The sequence below is a fragment of the Calliopsis andreniformis genome, unplaced genomic scaffold, assembly GCF_051401765.1.
Source record: "Calliopsis andreniformis isolate RMS-2024a unplaced genomic scaffold, iyCalAndr_principal scaffold0001, whole genome shotgun sequence".
In the NCBI taxonomy this organism is placed as follows: domain Eukaryota; kingdom Metazoa; phylum Arthropoda; class Insecta; order Hymenoptera; family Andrenidae; genus Calliopsis; species Calliopsis andreniformis.
Window position 1 is genome coordinate 40931538 of NW_027480422.1, and position 23896 is coordinate 40955433.

The 23896-nt window shown below is 32.8% G+C and overlaps 1 protein-coding gene across 4 annotated transcripts in view; it reads right to left on the bottom strand.

Annotated features, from left to right (window-relative positions):
- The window catches only part of Dbo (Kelch-like protein diablo), a 37485-nt gene extending 28136 nt beyond the window's left edge, over window positions 1-9349 (bottom strand). For all 4 annotated transcript variants that reach the window (XR_013003065.1, XM_076390205.1, XM_076390202.1 and 1 more), the window contains exon 1: window positions 9056-9349. The gene's annotated coding sequence lies outside the window, so the exon portion shown is untranslated. The remainder of the gene's footprint in view (window positions 1-9055) is intronic.
- Window positions 9350-23896: the final 14547 nt, after the last annotated feature.

Genomic DNA, 23896 nt, shown 5'->3' on the forward strand with positions numbered 1-23896 from the left:
TGTTTTAATATATGACTTAATAAATGACTCATATACGCAGGTAGAAAGGGACGGCTTTCGCCGCGCTTGCAGCTACCGCTTTGTACCTACTCCATAAGCACAAGCGTAGCGTATACTTTGAATGCCTGCAACTTTGTTAATTTTAGTCGGATCAATCTGAAATTTTGAGGGAATATTCTCTATATACAATACTTTCGAAAAGCGGAGAAAAAAACAATAACTTAATTTTTTTTCTAATTTCTGACTAGACATAACCGCTTAATATAACTAGAATACACCTCCATCTAAGGATATGTCAAATTGACGTCATTTCACTATTACCTATTCGGAGTTGGGAAACCAGTATGGTTTCACCAAGGGGAAATCTACTATCGACGTCTTGGAAGAAGTAAGGAGAGAAGCAGAAAAAGCGGTACAGAAAAGAGAGTATACGCTGATGGTTACTTTAGGCATCAGAAATGCATTTAATACGTTAAGGTGGAGGGACATAGTCACGGAATCCAGGCGGAAGAGTCTACAAGTGTACTTAGTAAAAACACTGAAGAATTATTTTTCAAAGCGATACATTACTTTTAGGACGCAGCAAGGCACGGTGGAGCTAGAGATGAAAATGAGTGTACCTCAAGGCTCAGTTCTGGAACCTCTGCTATGGAATTTGGTGTACGACGGACTGCTATTTATGAGATTACCGAGAGGCTGCAGAATACTCGGCTTTGCCGACGACATTGGCATCGTAATTACAGATCGGATGCTGAAAGACCTAGAAACGAAAGTGACCAACATCGTGGGACGAATTCATGAGTGGTTGAGGGGCAAAAGACTAAAGCTAGCCACTTAAAAAACTAAGGCTATGTTCCTAAACGATAAGAGGACAGGGAGGGAGCCGAGATTGGTATGCGATGGTCACGAAGTCACACCGTAAGAGAGTATAAAGTATCTTGGCCTCACGACAGACGTGAAACGGAACTACAGAGAACACATAAAAACAGTGACCAATAAAGCGGTAAGAATAATGTCAGCGATCAGCAGACTATTGAGTAATCTGGTAGGACCGAAGCAGACGAAAAGACGCCTTTACTACAATGTAATGGAGACGATCATTACGTATGGAGCGGCATACTCGAAGGTAAACTGCGAGCTTCTGACGAGAACGCAGCGAATGGGACTGGCCAGGGTAGTGGCTGCCTACAGAATGGTGCCCGTGGACACTCTATGCGCCCTCGCAGGATGTGCACCGATCCTATTAAAACTCAAGGAGAGACAGGAAACGTATAGAGCATTCCATGCAACCACCAAAAGCGGTAAAGCGACCATAATGGAAGGCGACCTACGTGAAGAGGGAGGTATGACACCGGTGGGACACCTTGACCTGGGGAAAATCAGGGCAGAGACAGAGGAAGAGATCAGGTCACGAGGACAGAACGCCGACCGGGAGAGGATCTTCAAAAAGATTACCAAAAAACACGCTTCCGAGTTGATCATGGCAAGATGGCATATCAAGTGGGAGAACTCGATCGTGGGAAGGTGGACGTTCAGGTAGATCCCGGACTTAACCTGGATGCAGAGAAGCCACGGAGAGGTTGACTTCTATTTATCCCAAGCGTAAACGGGGCATGGATTGTTTAATGTTTTCAGGAAACGCATTCAGAAGATGGAAAACGAGTCATGCTTGTACGGCTGCAACGATCCAAACACGACAGAGCACATTTTAATCAAGTATCTTCGATGGGACGTAAAGAGAAAGGAGCTGTGGTGAGAGCTATGAACAACCAAACCTTTAGAAGCAGAGCAAATCGCGGAAAAGGTCCTAGAAGCGAGCTTTCAGTGGAATACTTTCAGCAAATTCTGCAGAGAGATACTCAAGGAAAAGGAATCATTCGAAAGAGAACTGGAAAGGAGAGGCCTGGTAGGGCTGGCTAGGGTCACAGAAGATGACCTAGAATCTAGTGATACGGAGAGGATGCCGAGACTAGAACTTTAGCAATGAAAGTATTATCCCTACGCATCACTAGTATAAAAGAGAAACTTGTACATAGCGTAAACGTGTAAATAGAGCAGGATAGTTTATAGACATTTGCTAACGTATATATAAAAAAGGTGGTGGTTATTAATCCTATTTTCTTCCCCTGTTATAGTCGGGAAGCCGAAGAGGACACGAGCCGATCGAAGGAAAGGTACCAGAAGGTAGCAGAAAGAGGAAGCTGAGGCGAATCGGAGCTATCGAAAGATTTCGTGCCCTGAGCAATACGGGAAGTGTCATCCGGGGCACGAAGACTCGACAGAGCGAAGAGATGCTGCAACTAATCGACCTTCGACCAGAAAGTGCTAGAACGAGAGAAGCTTTATAAATTCTTGAAGGCGGAACGGATTATAACCGTTTAATAAAGGAAGGAAACTGCGTGAAACATTTGGAGGAATATTATCGCTGTTACTACTTACCAAGAAGAGCTGAATGAAAAACAAAATTTCGTATGTGTATGGAACACTTATAATGAGCTAATAAATTAAAATAAAAAAAAAAATAAATGAAAAAAACTATACGGAGTCAACTTGACGACAAGTTACCACTAGTGATACGAAGTCAATTTGACGTCGAGTCACCACTAGTGATATTAAAACGGTGATCACCACTTGAAGGTTAAACTTCATAAGATTTCTATCAACACATATGTAAATAGTCATTAGACGTCTGCATGCACATGAAAAATGATGTAGATATTAAATTATTTAATAATAGAAGTTAAAGCTATTTTTAACCGATAGCTATAGTAGGCCGCAACCGTTCCTGGTACTATTGCCATATGCCGGGACAAAATGTCTCCTGGTGACGTCATAGGGATGATTCATACTATTCGACTAGCTGGCGGCAAGCTAGCTTCTGTACTGGTGCAGAACGAATGGTACCAGTGGGCGGTCATACGGTGGTCGCTATCTAACCTTGGGATAAAATGTTTTATAGTGACGTTATAAAGTACAAGAATGAGGGTATAGCATGATACTTGACTGTACTACCTGCAGTACTCCCACTCTTCTACTCTATGACGCCACTAGAAAACATTTTGGCAGTACTGGTGCTGCTTTGAATCTATGAAGACCCAGCACGGCTGACAAATAATAGATAATGTTATACTGAATTCGTCTACAACAGAACGCCAATAAATATACAGAATGTAACAAAAAATGTCGGATATTTTTGAAAAGTAAACGTTTATTTTTTAATTATACGCTATTTTGTATGGTGAATAGTGTATTGCCCCCTTGAGAGTTGATAACCGCAATCTAGTTATTTAAAAGATCGGAATATTTCTTACTTTAGCAGGATTTTAAATGGAATAGCATATCGTATAGGCAAGTAATGAGCCAGCGTCTTATACGATATAAAATAGCGCATAACTAAAAAAGTGGGCATTTTTTGACGCATGTACATTTGAACTCCTTTCATTATTCTTAAGCGCCTAAAGTAGTCATGTGACTTTTCTAGATTGCTTGGTCGGTATCTGCTGTTATAGTTTTCGTTATAAGAATAGTATTACCTATAGATACGTGACTGCCTACTGAATGCGAGATGGAGCCACACTGTGATTCCTCCTCCACTGCACATATTATTGCACGGGCCACATGTATGTGAGCTCGGCCCCTCGGGCCACTTCGGATAGCCTCGGAAAGTCGAGAGAGAAGGCGAATAGACTTACTCTCTCACTCTTGAAACACTGTATTCAGCTGTTCAAGTCGTCGGCAAGCAGAACGAGCCACGCGATCGTCACAATTGCCTTTATATTTTTACTCGCCGACTGATGTTAGAAGCGGACTTTTCGGTGGAACTCTCAGAGATTTTTATGACCTTTTAGTATCGAGTTTGAACATCAGACGATGACATTGTATAGAATATCTTATGTCAATACGCATTTTTTATGAACAATTAAAACAAATCTATTGACATATGTTTAGAAAATAATAGATTTCTCAAGGAAGGCGATTGGATAACCACAGATGATAGTTTCTTTCTAAGTCCTAGGTTCGATACTACCTAGTATAGAAAGCCAATTTTGTGTTTTTGTTTTTAAATATTTAAATTATTGCGCATGAAGTTATTTCATAAATACTGTAATGTTTTAACACGAATTTTTATTTATAAATACATATCTAACAAATATATCTGAACTCTCCTCTACAATGAGAACATGTCTAACCTGGCAAAAAGCACTGCCGAGACGGCATTACACTTTTCGTCCTTATATTAGAAGATTATGAGCTAGAAAAGGGCTCACGCGATAGAGGAAGGTTCAATCGAGTGCACTCTGGTCATGATTTCGCTCAGAATAATCTCTAAATTACCTAAAAATGTTTTGATTTCATGGCTATGAATTATAGATTTTTGCTTTACTCTTAACACTCATATTACTGAACATCAGGAGAATCTAATTAAATCATAATCAGAGCATACTCAATTAAATCTTCCTCTATCGAATGGACCCTTTCCCAGCCTAAAATCCTCTAATATACGGACGAAAAATATAATAATTAAATATAAATATAATAATATTTTTACCTAATTTTGTTAATAATGTCGCCGCCCTGATATATCTGATCCTAGCCCCTTAAGTCTAGAATCTATTCCCTAAAAATGTCTCACATTTTTGTTATCTTTTACTGATTTTGGTCCAGTATTTACGTATCCCTGAAATAACGTACAACTAAAAAATTAAGTGTATGTACATACACTTTTCCGTTGTTTTCGCGTTTAGAATGTACCTTCCAAAAATGTTCCACACATTTTCTATTACATCCTGTATATTTATTAGTATTCAGTAGCTTCCAAAAATGTCCCATATGTTTAGAAACACCCTGTATGAATGAAAACTCATATTTCAGATCTTTACTCACTAATCAGAGTTCTCTTTAATTGATCCACGGAATAATTAAAAAGTGAAAAAAGGGAGCTCCATATTGAGTTACGATGGCAACCTGTACATACAGGGCGTTCGCAATAATTTGTACCGGTGTTTTTTTGTAAACAGTAGATAGAAAAAAATAGAACAAGAGAAAGTTATAGTATATTTTACTGACAGCGAGACGAGTCGTAATTTTTTTGTAGTTTCAATATTTTTTGAGAGACGCAGGTGACCATTTTTTTAAATAGAATGCTACATATTTTTTTGTATCATATGAAAGTGTACATTAAGACGAGTTCAACCATATAGTATACTATGGCTTTCAGGATTATACAAGGTCAGAAATAATAAAAATAAATTTAATAATCGTAAAATTTCTTGAATAGTATGTTTCACAGTAAATGAATTCGAATATGCGGACCTATAAAATGACCTTCGTAAGATCCCCAGGTTTGTCACCGTTAGATTTTGTTTCGGGGGACATACTAAAGATATTGTTTATAGTACACCGCCGAGAAATTTAGATGATTTGAAAACTAAATTAAAAGAAACGTATGCATCCAGATCCAGTGCAACACTGGGAGATGTTATCGGAAGTGTGATCACCAGAACTCGGAAATACATCCTTGTTAATGGAAGTCACATTGAACAAGATATTAAAGTCTGATCAATATAACATACTAGTGAAGACAATAGTGCGAGAAGTTAAATTTATTTCTTTTGTTTCTGATCTTGTATAATCCTGAAAGCTATAATATACTATATAGTTGAACTCGTTAATGCACGTTTTCATATGATATACAAAAATATGTAGCATTCCATTTAAAAAAATGAAAGTCACTTTCGTTTCTCGAAGAATATTGAAAAATCAAGAAATTGAAATACGTTATCACATTGCCAGTAAAATATACTACAACTTCCTCCTCTTCCATTTTTTGCTGGTGTTTATTGTTTACGAAAAAAAAACCTCGTACAAATTATCGCGAATACCCTGGATATCTACTGACATTGTTAGGGTGTTTTATTATTTCTACTCTATCCCGATATTTCCTAAGAAAGTACCTTTCGGTTTACACAATTATTTTTACTTTGTTAAAGAGTATAATGTGTTGCATCGCAAGACCAAGATCGTTGAAAACAACTGAAACCAAATTTTGATATCTTGAACTTCGACGCAGGCAGCGTTATAAACACCCTTAATCGCGTCATCGGAAGATTTGTAAGCCCAGGGTGGAAAGAATGCTTCAACTTCGATTCACGTGAGATATTTGAAAGATACTAATAAGAATTTAGGATTTCAAATATCATCCAATCATAAGTAACAAATAGTTTCACAACAAAAGGCAAGCAATAGGAATTAAGTATTATACCCAAATGTACCACCAATCCCTTAAAAGAATATGCAGCATCAGTTCTTGGCCTAGAGAGAAAAGCAAATGACCCACAAGTTCTACACCCTCCAAACTTGTTTACGGTACGCGAGGTAGAGGATGTCGAACGTGTGGGGGATTCACTTTCCCCTCTTGGTCGGAGATTCTCCGACAATCATATAGAATAGTGACCGCCAAATCCCGAAAGACGTGAAGTCCTCTCATTCTCCTTCTTTGCAATAGCACTTTCCAGTCCGTTGTTGAAAATTTAGTTCGAAAGCCTCAACAGTAGTTAGAAAACCACAAATCATTGTGTAAAATTTTCATTCATTCAAAAAGTGTAGAAAATATTAGTTCACTGATTAATTTCAAACAAAACGTCGTGAAAGTTTATTAACTAATTTTTTAAAAACAATAAATCTTTACATATTCTTGATTCATTATTCCATTAATAAACTGTAATATGCCAACATCAGCTGCTCTCGTGTAATCCCAAACAATAAAATTGCGGAAATCACTTCACCGTGTTTCACTGTAGACCGTAAGTTTTCTAATTTCAGTTCTTCACTTCTTTTTCTTGAAATAGTATCTACTATATTCATCAAACTTGAACATATTAATGTACATTCATCTGTGAAGATCACTCTACTCCAACACTTCATTGGTATATTGATGTTATAATTTGCGAACTGTAATTTTTTTCTCTATTCGCTTCACTTATAAAAAATATTTTACAGGCCACTCGACCACGATCCCTTAATTGTGTAAAACACTACGCAGAATAGCACCAAATAAATCGATCTCTAAATTACTTTTAAGCGTTCAACTATTTTTATTGTACTTATTTTCGGCTTTTGCTTTATTATCCTAATAATAACTCATTCAGATACTGATTAATTTTTTATGGGCATCCACTTCTTGAGTTATTCTCGAGTTGTAACTCCATATCTATTGATTATACTTCGTACAGAAGATCGAGATCTGCTTATAATCCACGAAATTTCTGATAAACTTTTACAAAGACTACACAAATTAATAATAACTTGCTTTACTTATGTAGTTTCCGTATGTTTTCGTTCCACTTTTCAATGATAATATTGATTAGTGCAATATTTTGACACTACTGATGCTGATAATGTTTCCCTACATACTGATAACGTCAATTATAACCATTACGAAGCAATAATGTAATGTGTTTACGTTATAAACTGTGCTGTAAACAGTCAGAAATAAGAACTGTGCGAACACTTATTATTCTATATATAAGTACATATTATTTATATATTTCTGTTGGTTGTTCTTTTTTTTTTTTGCTAATTATACAAATTATTAACTTTTTGCACCATATCTATTTTAGAGATTTCAGAGAATATAGACAAACTCATTCTTTATAAAAATTAGTTAATAAACAACAATTCTACAAAGCTTCGTTCAAAACTGATTGACATACGAATACTTTCTACGCTGACTGTATGCATGTGGAACATACCAAATCAAGCAGACACCTGGCTATTACACAGTCCACATTAATAGAAGTAGAAACTTTGAAATTCAACTTACGACATTTTCATATTCCATTGATTACAAAAAATATCACATTAAAGTGGAACCAAGAAGTAATGTTTTACTTAAAATGAAGTTAGATTCTCAACAGCCAAATAGTTTAAAATATTTGTTATATGTATTAATACATAAAAGTAAAATGAACTGGAAGTCATTCTTGTCATATATGTGGATGTAAGTTCGTGAAAGCGTTATAGGTATTGTTCCCATGTAGCAATGATTTTACAGTATTCTAATTTTGTTTGCTTTCAATCATCACTTGATTCACCTACTCATTTTCTAATTAATTATTCTGAAGGTGGATCAATATCCAAAAACGAAGAAGACACAGCAACATAACACTTAGTCAAGTTCAACAGAACAAATATCAAAACGCTGATAAGAAACAATGGAAAAAGAGCACACTGAATGCAGAAAACTAGATGCGAAGCAAATCAATTATAAGCAAAATCTATGTAGCCATGTATGACAAAATAAATGTGTTGTTTTATATTATACGTTACTCGATATAAGAATCTTGATATTGAATTTATGTATGCATATCATTATTATTAAACAAAACATAAAAAGTTTATTTAATAAAATGTCCTATTTCATTTTCTAAATAAGTGTACCTTAGTATATATACCTCTTATAACTTAAAAAAACAAATACAACTGTTTAATAGTTAGCAATCATTAAAAGTCAATATAATTGAAATAATAAAAGCAAAATAGAGAATTAAGCTTTCGATTATAAAAACATTCAAACTATTTTACAAAATGTTTAGATATAATTAAATTGTATACATTTATAATTTTATGTTGTGTCCATCTATTCATAATTCTACAAGAATAATAGGTCAAAAACAAGACACAAGATGTTGTGACTTTTACATAAGATATTGTTCTATTATATTATATATTAATTAAATAGTTTGTAAATAACATTACTTTATTATTCGTATTATTGTTTACTATCTTTAACAGTAACTTTAAAGTATTATTACTGTAAATTGGACACTATGACATAGAATATTTTGCAGTTCATTTAAACTCCCCTATCACCCCTTGTTTACATCCAATATATATTAAACAAATTCAAAATTCTGTGACATATCTTTAATTTGAATCTTTAAGCAGTATATTCCTTGTTACTAGTTATGTGTATTTATAATTCTATTTAATATATAAAAGTACTTTGATAAATTGAATAGTTTGGTTAAAGTGTAATGAAAATGTTGACACTCACTTTGTGTTAGGTATGATGATTCACGACGTACAGTCGTTGAAATTGATAAATTCTTCACTGTTAATATAGCTTCCTATTAAGCAAGTAATAATGTAATAAACAAAAATCTGATACACTGGTTACGTTCGTTTTCTTCAGTATGGTTAAAATTCTAGCATGGTGTATTTAGAAAGCAAACAGCGTTTAAGATAAATTCCACCAAGCAAGTTTTCATGAAAAATATCACGAGGGCACTTTCATTTTGTAATATTCTTGATGCACTACACACCAAATATCAATTGACTCGTTTCTCAACTAAATCCCCAGGGCTACGTCGCGTCGTGCCAATTGTGTCAATCCATCTTTACTTTCCGTTCACAATAACTAGATGGCGACACCATCTTCTTACGATTACCAAAGTTTTATAAAATAAAAAACATGCTGGTGTGGTTATGCAAATCAAAACTTAAACTACATTTTTTGGAATTTTAAAATATTTGGAAGTTCATGAAAGAATATGGTGGAAAAATAAAAACAGTAGAGTCGATCCTGATCTCTTTCAATAGATGCCCTATTGCAAGGGTTAAATCAAATCTATATCAGAGTTTTCGTTAACTAATAATATTAGAATTTAAATATTCCTTAAAGTAAATGATATATCTTCTATATACTTTATGGAATTAAGACTGAAGCTTAAACTCAATTTCATAATTTGTAATAAAAATACGTATTTAATACAAACTTACAACGTCTGTTTTTATCAATTTAGACAGTACACTGCCCCTTTTAATCAATCTTGTTGTAGATTTAAATAAATAGAATGTATTTTATTTCTAGACTTTATCGCTCCAAAGTATTCAGTAAGAAAAAAGATATTAAAATCATTCTCAAAGTTAAGCTCCAGGTCGAGTCGGGGTCACGTAAAAGAATGGATAATCGTTACTGATTCTACTTGTAGGACGCATAATAATAATGAAAACTGAGAAAATGAAGAAATCCTGTATGAAAAATAAGAATAGGAGTGTCAAAAAAAGAAGAAAACTGGAAGAGGCAAGAAAGGAAGTAGGGAAAAATGCAACAGAACAATAAATATATCCAAGTGGTACACCTAATATGCAATTGCAAATGAGTATATCTTGACTATCAAGTAGGCAGGATAACTTGGATAACTTATGGACTTTCATGTCTCAGGTTCTGAAATACCGACCTTCGAACGCCCTCTGTGATTTTCTAGCGGTGGATGTACGAAAACATACTGTTTACATAACTGACAGTGGTAAAATTAGTAAACGAGAAAATATTCCTACTTTATTTCTATAAAAATTTTCAAAGAATCTTAACTCTTTCTACTTTTTTTTAACTTATTAAAGATGAAAAACTGTGTAAAAAATTTGAAACTCAAGTTTTCCAGAGCCACCATTTTTCACTCGTTAAGATTTTTATTTCATTTTGGTTCAGCATTATTCTGACTGCAGTCACGCATTGAGATCTACCTACTCTACTGTGGTCGTTCTTCGAGATGAGATACACGTGTACGCCTCATCTGTGTATCCACAAACTCTCATAAGATGATAGATCTGTCCTATATTTTGTTAATGTTAGTGTTGTCACTGTTAACTAATAACAGTTAAAAATTGTTACATTAATTGATAGAAATAATATAGATGATACGGGCCGATATGAAGACACAGAATTAATCACACGAAAGACCAAAACCAGAAACAAACTAACGGTATCTCGGCTAGGTAATTAACGAGTTGATTAAAACTGCACCCAATTGTCAAAAGCATTTAGTAACATAAGTGTCTCTTTAAGTGTTATAGCTGACTGATTCTACAGAAACGCTAGTTTTTTTAAAGTATAGAAAATACAATGAAATTATTAATAATGTTCGAGAAAAATGATTTTTTGGAAAAATTTTTTAAAAGGTTGATAAATGATTTATCAATGTGGATAATCTAATAAACTAAGAAAGAATATAGCTTTGTATTGTGCAATTTTACACAATGATTTTATTTCAAATAATGATAGTAAGTTTTTTAATGGATATTTATAGCTATCCACATTATTATGTTAAAAAATAGACTTCTGTAAACTGTACATATTATTTTATCAAAAAATTTATGACAATAAATTACCGTAGCACTAAATATTTTAGAATCTAAATAATAATTAATTTACTATTTCAAAGTATTCCACAAATTAATATTTCCAATGCAATAATAAAATACTAAGCAAGAAAATATTAAATAATGAATGTAATTAATTATCAATTAGCATGGAATTCTACTCAAAAGCGAAATGCATTTGACTCATATTGATATAATTATACAGGGTAAGTCACAAGAAACAGGTCACCTAAATGTCTTCATTAGTTGTCATTATATCAAAAAACTTCTTAGGATAAAGTTACGTTATCTGAAGAGTTGCATATAATGATAGGAACAAATCTGTTCAAAGTCATTTTTTTACGGGCTTTCAAGGACATTCAGTGCTTTTTTGAATGGCAGGAAGTATTTTATATTACATTATGTTATAACTGATGTCAAGACGAATCAATCGACTTAGTATAGTATAACTTTAAACTAACCTTGAATTCAGATATTAAAATTTAATCGATGAAACTATTAGCTTGTGATATTACTTTATTCGAATTTAAATTATATCCCATAATGTTAGCCTTCAGCATTGATATATAATAATTAATATATAATATATAATAATAATTGAAATTTGGGAATTGTCCTTGTTCTTACAACGCGTTGCGTAGTTCTTACAAAGACCTTAACAGTGTCAACTTTCGATATAATTTTTTTACTTTTGTGCATGCACACCCGTCACACGTAAATACTGTCTATTATCTATCAGATATAACTCGGAGCTCTTCGCCTTCGTTCATCTTTCATTTCATGACGAAGTGGTGTAATCACATTAGAAAAAAGTTGCGAGAGCTTTGAGATTACCTTAGTAAAAGAGACATATTCCAACATGCGTAAAACATCACTATTCGTTCTTTTATGTTCTTTGGCATAGTTGGCTTCTCTGGCTAGTCATCACTTGTCAATTTTCCTTACAGGAAGAAATCGAATGAAGTAAGGTTCAGTGAACGAAGTGACGATTAATTCAACAATTTCGATATTTATTGTTCAAAGATTCTGCTACAGCACGTAAAGAATGTACGAGGAAACCACATTTCATGCTTCCATTGATGGAACTTGCACTAGTAGCAATTGAAATTGCATCACCTTACAAATATCAATGCTTTTGGTTTAGCGATTAGTGGTCTGTGCTATTTGTCACTACAGATCTAATTTCTTCTTTTTACTTAAAATTTTGATTTATTTAACAATTTAGGTATACATATTTAATTATCCCGTTTGTAATTACTTTAGTATTCGATAAATAGTATTTTTAGCGAATACTGTATTTTTATTGCCGTCTACTGCAAATTTCTCAATTCAAGGTTATATCAAGGGTACAGTACATACTAAGACAATGGATTCGTTTACAACTTAAATTCCGAGAAAAATGACCTTAAAGTGTTCATCTTATTATTCTATAAGATTCTTCAAACAGTGTAACTTTGTCATAATCAATAACTTAGTAACTTTTTCTAACGACAATATCATTGAAGTAAAAGATGCAATTACACTGAATTATTCACTAATTTTTAAGCAAAACAGAGTTACGCGAATTGTGTGAATTAATATCCATTTTACTTCTGTGGAATCTTGAGTGCCAAATTAGCAACTACGAACAGAAAAGTATCTTCCCATTTGAAAAGAAAATTATAATGAACAAGCTTTTGATACAAATAATGTTCAATGGATAATGTTCAAAATTTCAATTGTTCATATTTTGAAAATAGAAATACATGACCAACCACGTGGTTATTATTCAGGCAATTCTTTTATTGGAAGGATGATTCGATTGAAGTGTATAATTGATATCTGAAATAATTTAATTCGAATTGAAATTAAGTGGCGAATTGACTGTAAAGAAACCATATGGAAGCCTCCGAAGAGAGCCTCCTACTAATTTCTCTATCAATTCAGCTGCGAACACGTGTCATATGGCAAATACGATTTCACACTTCCCTTGGGCACGCCTGATTTTCCGGAATCCTGATTGACTGAAATTAGAAAAGTGAAACTGCTGACACGATGTTTGATGGTCAAACGGTTACATGTACTACATACAATAACAGTTTTGCCAACGTATACATATAGAAGCATCTATAGTATATCTACTTGTTAAATAAGAGCCTCTATAGGGTATTCGTCCATATTTCTATGTCTGCGGATTAAAACCAATTAAAAAGAAAGAACTTTTATATATAAACTGAAGAATTATTTTCTGTGTTTAAGGTCACTTACTGACACGTAAGATTAAAAAAAAGTATTACATTTTTAATAAAAGTGCTTTGTTTATAAATGATTTTAATTAAAAGATACAGAAATATGGACAAGTACCCTAATTAAAATTTTATGAAATATTATAGACTGAGTGTTTTATAACTACACTGCGAATCTTTATACATTTATGACAAATTTCACTATGCAAAAACATATAGAATCCATATAATATACGAAATTCTACCAAATAGCGAAAGTTCAATACACTTGATAACATTTGGAGGGAGAAACAAATTTCTAATTAGGTTACACTTCTCTTATTCTATTTGTGAAAATTGGAAGTTGCATAAACATCCACAACTTATTTATAATATATAAATATATTACACAAATACAGTAGCAAATTTATTGTAAAAGAAAACAAAGTTTACATGCATGAAGGTGTATCATACGGTATATTGGGTATTACCTTGTTTCTGAATCATAAGCAATTGTTATTTATGAGATTGAAAAATTGTAATTTACCAGAAGCACTATATTGAAAATACGAGAACGGCAAATACCATTTGTTTCTAGATTGATACTTGGAGCAGATCGTTATAATTGCATAATGTTTTTTTTAAATTTATTGTTACTGTAAGGTAAATGTTTCAGTATCTGGCCACTAACGCTAATTCTATTCAATTTTCAGCATAAATTCTTATGTACCTAATAATAAGCAATACCTACAGAACTAAAAAAAGTATCATAAAATCGAATACTCAGCTACCGGAATATAATTCAACTATCGGAACATGCATTTTTAGGTTGTTCGCTTATTGAAACATATATCTTAAATGTGCGGGTATTGGGGCATTTACCTCATATATGTGTTCACAATATGTACATATTCTATGATATTGTATGACAGTAATAGGATATAGACAGAACAGAGTAAACGTAGAAAGATAGCGAGTTTGCAATGACTCTGAGGTTTATACTTTATAAATGACACGCTATGTTTGAATAAAATGATAAAGCCTTTACAAATAGAAATTGTACGGTGGGAAAAGAAAATGAAAGCAAAAAATATTTGTAAAAATGAATAATTTAGGCTAATATATTACAATTTACAATGAAGCTATTAGATGAACCCATAAGTAATGCTACTTCCTGTTTTACATGTTAATTTAAAAAATTAAGAATCCTTCGTATAAGAGTCTCACAAATTATCTGGTAGATAGAAAATGGTAATGGAATATAACATTTGCCAGAGTTGTGATAACAAATAAGAGTACGTGTTGGTTTCTTTAGGAACAAAATAATTTTCGAAAATATTATTTTTGGGATGACCTAATACAAAAGTAAATATCAACAGAATGTATGTTTCTAGTTAAGGTCTTGATTGATTTCGAATAACTGTGTCCGTTAAATTTGTTTAAAACAAGGGTTACATATAAAAATACACAATTTCATTTTAAAAATTGGGTGAACTCAATGAACTGTTTCCTCGCCTATTTGTATGATCTTAAAACATGTTGTTAAAGATGATATTTTAAGCAACTTTTTCTTTTACTATCCCATACTATTGCACTCTAAAATATATTATAATATTAAACAAGATTAATAATAAATAGATTTAATATAGAATATGTATAGTTGTCGTCATAAGCACTCTTAATCTAAAAATCATTCTCAAATAATAAACGCCCGTGACGTGGTACCGCGTATGCATATCCTCTGACGCATTTCGTGATGATATGATGATGTAGCGAACCTATTAGAAGAAGAGCCTACAGTACGCATGCGCATTTCTTAACGAGGTTCTGCTCAACAGCCAGAGGCCAGAGTCTGTTTTAGGAGCGAACATCCTGCGACAGTTTCTGCGTGCAATTTGTACCCAAGGGGTCCAACTCTTTCACTTCTCTAAGTACATTAAAAGTAGTTCCACGGAAGGCGTTTAAGGTTAGGTGGCGCTAGTTGTATACTACTGTAACCGCTGACTTCGATAGCTTGGCTTGGGTTAGGATAGTCATTTTAAGTAGTATCTATAGTAATCATTCCTGAGTAGTTTCCGTGATTTGTATTTATTTGTAGTGCTTTTGTACTTTACGAACAATTAGATAGTTCTAATGATTATAGTGTTATATATATTATCTTGGAAACGGCTTTATATGCAAGATTAGATATTAATTCGCTTACATGTAACATGCATATAACATGCTTTCTGAAATCATTAATGAATTTAGTAATATGCGTTGTCATAAGTACTTTATGTCACAATATTAATGAGATACTATGCGGGAAAAGGACAGATTTTTTCAAAAAAATTAAGATGGCTACATTAGCTTATATTAAATACTGTAAAAAATAAAAAATAAAAATTAATAAAATTTATATTTTTGTAATTAGTCATATTCCTTATTTCATGTATATTATATTCTACATACATATAAAAGAGAATAAGGTAAGTTATTTTTGTTACTTATAACTTCAATAATAACGCTGTTTCGAAATTGTGAGTAACAAAAATAATGTCTTGTAATCTTTTAAAATAAGAATCTAATTTTGAATAACTATATTCAAAAAGTACCGCTTGTTCTACCATATTGGATTTTAGTACCCCCAAGGTCATTTACTGTTAGGTGGCGTGCTAATACTCAATACCATTTCCCTCAAGAGAGGAGTTAGAGTGCCCTGGTTGTATCACATTTCCCCAACGCCAAAGGGAATCACTGCGATTGCTGGAAGGAGTCAATTTTTTAGTATAAGTTTGGTGTCTCCACTAACAACAAACTAGATCGAGATTAAGATAAAAATTAAAATTAAGATTTCTCAGTTTTTATTTCTAAAAATAAATACTAGAGATATCCCAGCAGACCATAATAGTTCCAGTCTTGCTGAAGTTTTAGCCAGCTCCTTGGCTCCTTCGGATCAAAGCTGTTTTAACCTTACTTTTAGTAACTAAGCTTGGATTTGGGATCAAATATTATTACAATAAGCGTTAAAATTGGATATACAATTTTGTTAATAAATAGTAATATACAAGAGAAATCCCAGTCGTAAAATTCATTTCTTACCCGCGTGTCACATGAATCCCACTCCATGTTCACAAGTAAGTCGCCATATCTGTGAAAGTCTGTTTTGCGAAGCATGAGTCGTTACAATATTACGTATTGGACTCAGATAATAGCCTTGAAGCCAATAAAAGATTTAAACAATACGTAAATGGATTTTAGCCAAATAGAACTATTTTTAAGAAAAACTCCTCTAGTCGATTCCTGTGTTATCGTCATACCGTTCAAACTACTTCAAACTCATTCTTCGTTACGTATCTTCAATAACTCTAAACATATGCACGCATGAGTCGATTCCTCGTATGACTGACTGCGAACAAAAGTATGACGATGGAAGATAAAATTGTATGTAGACAAGGTAGGAAGAGGTAAGATCCTACACATGAATATTAAAACTGATTTCGTATAGTGTACTTTTTCCAAGCCTATAATTGATTAAATTGGCAATACATTAGTGTTAGAGCGCAAAATGTTTTGTGTTTTTCAAGCAAAGGTTTTATATTAAAATTGAGTTGAATACTACACATCGTGTGATTTTTCCCTAGTTCCTTCAAGAGTAATGATCGGTAGCCAAAATAATCAACAAATTGTATGTACTAGTGATATGGTATCTTTCACTTATATTTTGATTATTTTTAGATAAAGTTAAAGATACGTTTCTGATTCTGTAGTAAAGATGTTTGCAGCTAATTATAAATGAGTGATTGAAGCCAAATATATAATTGCGTGATTTGAAAATTAAAATTGATCTGGAACTTAAATCAAATGTAAGTCAATTTCATTCGCATGTATAGAGTTCTATTTTGGGGGACATAAGATTGAAAGCCTATAATCCGGAATGAAATGTGCAATCGAGAATGAAAATTCTCCTATCGAATGTTATCAAGGTAGATCAAAAAGTGCCGAAAAATGTCGACTGCACGATGAAGGGACTCAGGCATGAAATGGGGCCGCCGTCGCTGTCACACATACAGAAATAAGCTTGTCCTCAAGGATGGCTTTTACCTTTCTTGTCCCCTTCTTTTTTTGTATGTAGCCACGTGGCGACGCGTGCTAGCCTCGGGGGACAGTTGTGAGGGTTCCGTGGCTGGTCTTTCGACTGTTGCGTGAAACATTCAGTTCCGTTTTTCATTAATCGTTGTAACATAGATTATCGCAGTAATATAATCGAATGACGGTTCCTTTCAGTAATTATCTCATACTTACAGAGTACAATTATGATTTAAGCTTGTATTTCAATTATTCTTCGAAAAAAAGGATTTGAAGAAACTTTATAGAAATTAAAAGATGGAAAATATTCGATATTTAATACTTTACAATGTGTTTCATTTTCCTTCCGTGCCGCCTGATGTTTATCAGAGGTTAGACTTAATAAATTTCTAATAAAACAAATTTTTCGATAGATTCGTTTGAAGAAACATTGACGACCATATGATATTTTGTCACATTAAAATTACTGGTTAGATAATTTATGTTGTATGATAAAGATTGCACTGACGTTTAATAAAATGAAGGCACAGGGTATATAGGTAGAATGTACGGTACGTGGCATACGGCACATGGCTCACGGAAATCATGATGAAACGGTGTGATTGAGAAAACCGGTAGGACATTATGTATGCGAAGTATTCCTGCATCGGAACGGCTGTAGATACTGATGCAGCAGAGAGAGAGCATATGGTGTCCCCCTGAAGTCCATGTCCCAAACACCGTCTTCGGTGTGCAGCGAAACGACGCGACGCGGCGCAACAGATGGTGCAGGAGCCGCATGGCTCGTGCTCTACTCCTCCTCCTCAGTTTTCTCTCACTCTCTCTACTCTTTTTTTTCTCACACATTTGTCTCTCTCTTTTACTCATCCTTTCCCATTCTCTCCGTTTTTGTCTCTTTCACTGCATCTTCCCTCACAACAACTTTCTTATACATATTTATATATTCTTCTTCTGTTCTGTCATCTCATGTTAATCCTTATTTGCACATACTTCTTCCATTTTCTTTCGCCAAGCATTTACACATTTTCTCTTTCTTCTGTTTCTTCTTTCTACCAATTTCTTCTATATTATACATTCATTACTTGTTTGTACAATTACGGTTCTATCTCGTGTTAACTAGAGCTTATTTAAAATTGACATAGTTATTTTTATTGTATCTGCACTGTGTGATTAGCCAAAACATTGATTTCAATATAAAAGGGTGGGATAGGTAACACAACCTCTTATTCCATATCGAGTTTATGTAGCATCACTGTATAATTAACTATTGCTATAAAACAATTGACCATACGTGCGATATATATTATTTTACATTATTTATTGAAAGTATTTTCGAGCTCCAAATGTCGATAGCCAGAGTGTATTTCACAAATCATGACTTTTAAGTCTAATGAGATTATGATTTCATTTTCTAGTATATTCAATCTAGTATGTATTCTAGTTTCTTTTATTGTAAACTTATAAAGTTTATGTCAATATAAAATGGAATGTTTTCTTAAATAATTTACGTAATAATTAAGTTTATTATGAAAGCACAGTATAATAACGATTTAAAGCACTACAAGTTGTACTCGTGACAAAATATCTGTTTAGGTTTTAGCAATGATTAGTATATTTTTATATGTATGTACGTACATTTTACAGAGCTCACGGAAAGTTGGGATGAAGGAATTATTAAGGGATTATCTACATTTGTCTATTCTGTGGTAGTTTTATATTAGTGATTTCACTGAAAGTTGTTGAATGTTCTTCAGTGTCTCTGACAGTGAATGCACATGACAGTCTACAAAACTGTTCTCGTCATAAGTGTATACTCAGTGAATTTACAAAGGAAGACAGAGGAAAAGGACGAATGGATCAAGAAATACTGAGAGCTCTATAATAATTTACAATTTCTAAATGAAAATGCAAAGTTCTTTGAATAAATCAACTCATTTCATTATTCTACGTAAGAAAGTATTGAGGTGCGGTAGTAAAAGAATTATTAATTTGGTTTGATGGTAACTCAACTGTGACTCTGTTCCCACGAAGTTCTAATATGCGGGTAGTAGATATAGATACTAAATACTTTTTATAACATTAACTAAGAGTCCGTTCTCACGGTTGATTGATTTGATATTGCACTAAAGAATATAATAAAGTGGGAGGAAACGGTCGACACTTAAGGGTACACCTGCGGAGGATTGTACACATCTAACCTTATACATATTCAGGGTATTTAATGGCGCGGAAGATAATCCTAGATATCGCTTCCGGTTTACATATCATATGTTTAGTTTTTCTATAATCAATGTAATCTTCTACTAAACAGTACATTCAATATTAGTTTTTTATTTTGGAAGTAGGTAAAACTCTATACATAATTGGGGAGCTCACTGGAAAAGGGACACATGCCTCATTTGTATGTCCAAATTCTTTATTTTCTAACAGACAATCCTGTTCTTCCTCGAATAGAAACATATTAGAGTTTTTTGATAATCAGATTATTGCTAATATAATACAGTTACAAAGAAAGTGTGTTTTTAAAGAAATATATTATAAATATGTGAAAGACATCTGCTACCAAATCTTGGTTATTAAATTCATACTATTTTATATGTTTAACTCTATTCTCACTTTGAATATTCATCAACAAATGATCAACATCTGATCTCTCCTCATTTTCATTAAATACACCTACCAATTTTTCAAAGAAAATTATTTTTATGAAACTTATTTCTTTATTGTATGATATTGTGGATTATACCTATTTTTCAATAAAGTACTATTTTTTGTTTTAATAACACTTAATATTTAAAAAATGCACGTTAGAATGATAAGCAAATCACCTTTATTTGCAAAATGAAACTTTCATTATTGTAGTAGAATTCACATTAATGACACAAAACTAAAACTTATGCTTTACCAATCCATATTATGGATTGTTATAGTATAAAGTATTCCATACATATGATGTTCGACACATGAAGAACTCCTGAAGCGGAAGACACGTGCTAAACTCACAATGGTACAATCTTACCAGTAAACACTGACGTAGGGAGGTAATATTCTCCTGAGATGCACGTGTCATCCTGTAGTAACAATTAAGTCGAAAGTACGTTAGGTAACTGTTCCCACACATTTCGGCACAAGTGGTTTTTAGCTTGAGCATTTTACATTCTCGAATGACAATAGCGATGAAACGTTCTAGAAGTCTTCTCTTTGAAAATAGCGATTCTCACGCACGTGCGAACAAACGGCTAAAATGTCACACTAATTCCTTCGTTTTTATGCACCTGCATGTTTCTCTTACGAAGGCATTAGTATTTTCTGAATATCCGGTTTTAAGATCCTCTATTCATTTACAATTTCGATTTCAAATCAGACAGTTACACATACTGATTAAGTATAGCCAGTTAATTAAAATGTACTAATATTTATAATCTATAATTAGCTATAAAATATAAATACAAAGTTTAATATTATTTCAACGCCGCATCGCCGTGTTAATATCATTAACATTAAGGCATAATTCCACTGAGACGATTTGTAACAAGTCACAATATTTTTTAAATTAAAGAGAATCTATATACATGTTTTACAGTAATCGAAAAATGATTTAGAAAAATTCTCCTAAACAGATCAACGACACGATTTTCTAAATAATTTTTCAATTATTGCAAAATATGTACATATTATTTAACTTAAAAAATATTATGGCATGCTACAAGTCGCTTAATGTTGCCTTAGTGGAACTGCATCTTTAGAAGTTGCAATAGGTACATATTTTCGTCAGTAATTATATGCGATAGATTCAAGGATTTAAGATTATTGAAAGCTTTTTAAATTATCTACAAAACATCTAAGTTATAGTATCGTTAGTGTGTATATGAACTTATTTTGCATATATTTAAAAATGTGGATAAAAATGTTTAAATTTAATAGCACATATATTAACACCTGTTTTTCCGTCAGAATTCGATTACACTTGTTATAGTCTGATATTTATCGCTTATATTTATCTGAATATTTGAAAACGTATTAATATCAGAAATAAACTTATATTCTTTGTTAGATGCATCTTAAAATGCACGCGTTAAGCATAATAAATACATGGGTAGAGTTCTATTTAAAGAAGTACGATCGATACTGATGCCTTACTTAATAATCGATATTTTCATCAAATATTTCAATCTTCTTCCTTTCTCTCTGAAAACTAAGTTCTTTTTAAATGAATAATTTCTTCATATCTTGAAACATACGAGAAATAAAGTTGACTATAATTACGTATAGAAATTGTATGTAATAGTACCTATATGGGTATTAGCAACTTCCATATTACCTACTTACAATTAGATATTTTATTTCATATTGTTAATATTCATCCAATCGATACCTTCTCACTTCGTACATACGACACGGACATACCACAATCATGTACATTTTGTAACATTATCGTTCCATTTCGTTTCGCTTATCTGTTCATTCTACTTTGTTCGTCACCCTATGTACTTGCCAACTATTAAGCTAGTGTCACTCTTATCGATTTTCACTGCCTGGTTGAGCGTACCTGCATGAAGATAACATACAAAAAATGAATCCCCAAAGCATTGTCAAATGTTGTATGTAAAAAGCTTTATGTATCGCAATTTTCCTAGAAATGTACATTTATTTGAATTTCTTTTATATCTATGTATTAATACTTTCATTCTTATACAACGTATCCAGCAAAAATGGAGTTTTACAAGGAAAGCAAAAAACTAATTATTTCAGTGTAGTTTTATATTTGATATAATTATTCTGAATATTTTTACATACAGAGCTTTTGTGGCATTAACACGCAAAAAGAATCAATTTTAACAACATGTGTTGTTAAAAACTGAAAAAGGCTAAGTCTGATTAATTGGGTAATTAAACTTGCAAATGATCTGTATGTATTCTTTTGTATTAAAAAGATTTGATGCAGAATCAAAAGTAGATGTAGGAACACACAAAACTCACTTCTTGTTGTAAATGAAGATACGTGGTACATATTAGAATGAAGGCATCGATCTTTTCTTCATAAAAGTAAAATTATTATTTTTCAAATTAGCGTTCATCTCTCGGTAATGCATCTGAATATCAGTAAACATAATCTACTTCTGATTAGTGAAATTACATGTAATAGAAACAAAATATATTAGAAGTACCTTCAATAAGAGTGTTCACTTGTTGGTTTTTGATACATAATTTATAATGTAATAGTATAGAATGTATTTACATTTTTCTTATCGAACAATTTCCATGTACATATCGCATCACCACGGTTATCTTTTTCACGGGTTTCTGTACTATTTTCATAAATCCTTTCGACAAGTGACAAACAAATATTTCAATTTTGAAAATCGACATATGGTATGTTATTAAACCGAATATTTTGTTTTGTGGACTAACAAAAGAAAGAGAAAGACTTCGATCTTGGTGAAAGCTGGAAATGATTATATGAAATAGCGGTATCTATATGTATAGGCAATATGTATGTATTATATAAAGATATTAGACCATCTGCTATCAGATAAATTTTTTATAACTGTATGAATAAACTTTTTATTCGTTTATTTTTTAATATACGGATGAGTACTCAGTTGTACAAGATATAAAAATGAGCACATTTACGATACAATTATATTATAGAAGTTGTACTAAAAGATAAAGTTAACAAGTTTGTTCCGTTAATAAATGTAAACTGATTGGCTTTGAACATACTCATGTTTCGTGCAATGATATCTATTCTGTTCCTGTAGATATTTGCTAAACTGCAGTTCTTATTGAAGAGGGACTCCGTGTCTTTGAACCTGGGAGGAACTAAAGTCAGCCTAAATACAAAGGAAGACTTAGTTATGTATGTGAACAAGAGCATTAAAATTAATGAAGTGATAAAAGGATCATTAATTATTCTGACTTCCGAGAAATCAACTCCAAACTCCTGGACTAATGAGATATAGTCATGATCCAGCGAAGTCCTGGCCTACTGCTTTCGGTCAAAGAGCGTTATTAGGTGTTCGTCAGCAACGGCTAGAGAGCATACAGTTAGGGTAGCCAGAGGAGGGATAAAATGTCTTCCAATGAAGTCACGGAGCAGAAGCGTAGGAGTACCGCACAGTATCTACAGTAGATAATGGAGCCATAAACGGTACCCCCACTCTTCTATTGAATGAACTTACTGAAAAATGTTTGGTCCCGGTATCTAGCTATCCTGATAATAGTTGTGCAAGAGTGGGAGTCATGGCGTAGGTAGGTAGGATTACTGTAGTCTCTATTCACAGATCCCTCCACCCTTTTGTTATTGATAACGAGACTTGCTATATAGTTGCTCTGAGGACAATCACATTTGAAAGCAATCGTTTCCATCTGTTCTGCGAATCATTGTTAGCATTGCTACTTGTTTTATGCCTGTTAATGTCTCAAATCCAGTATCATTGCCTTAGATGAACACAACTTTC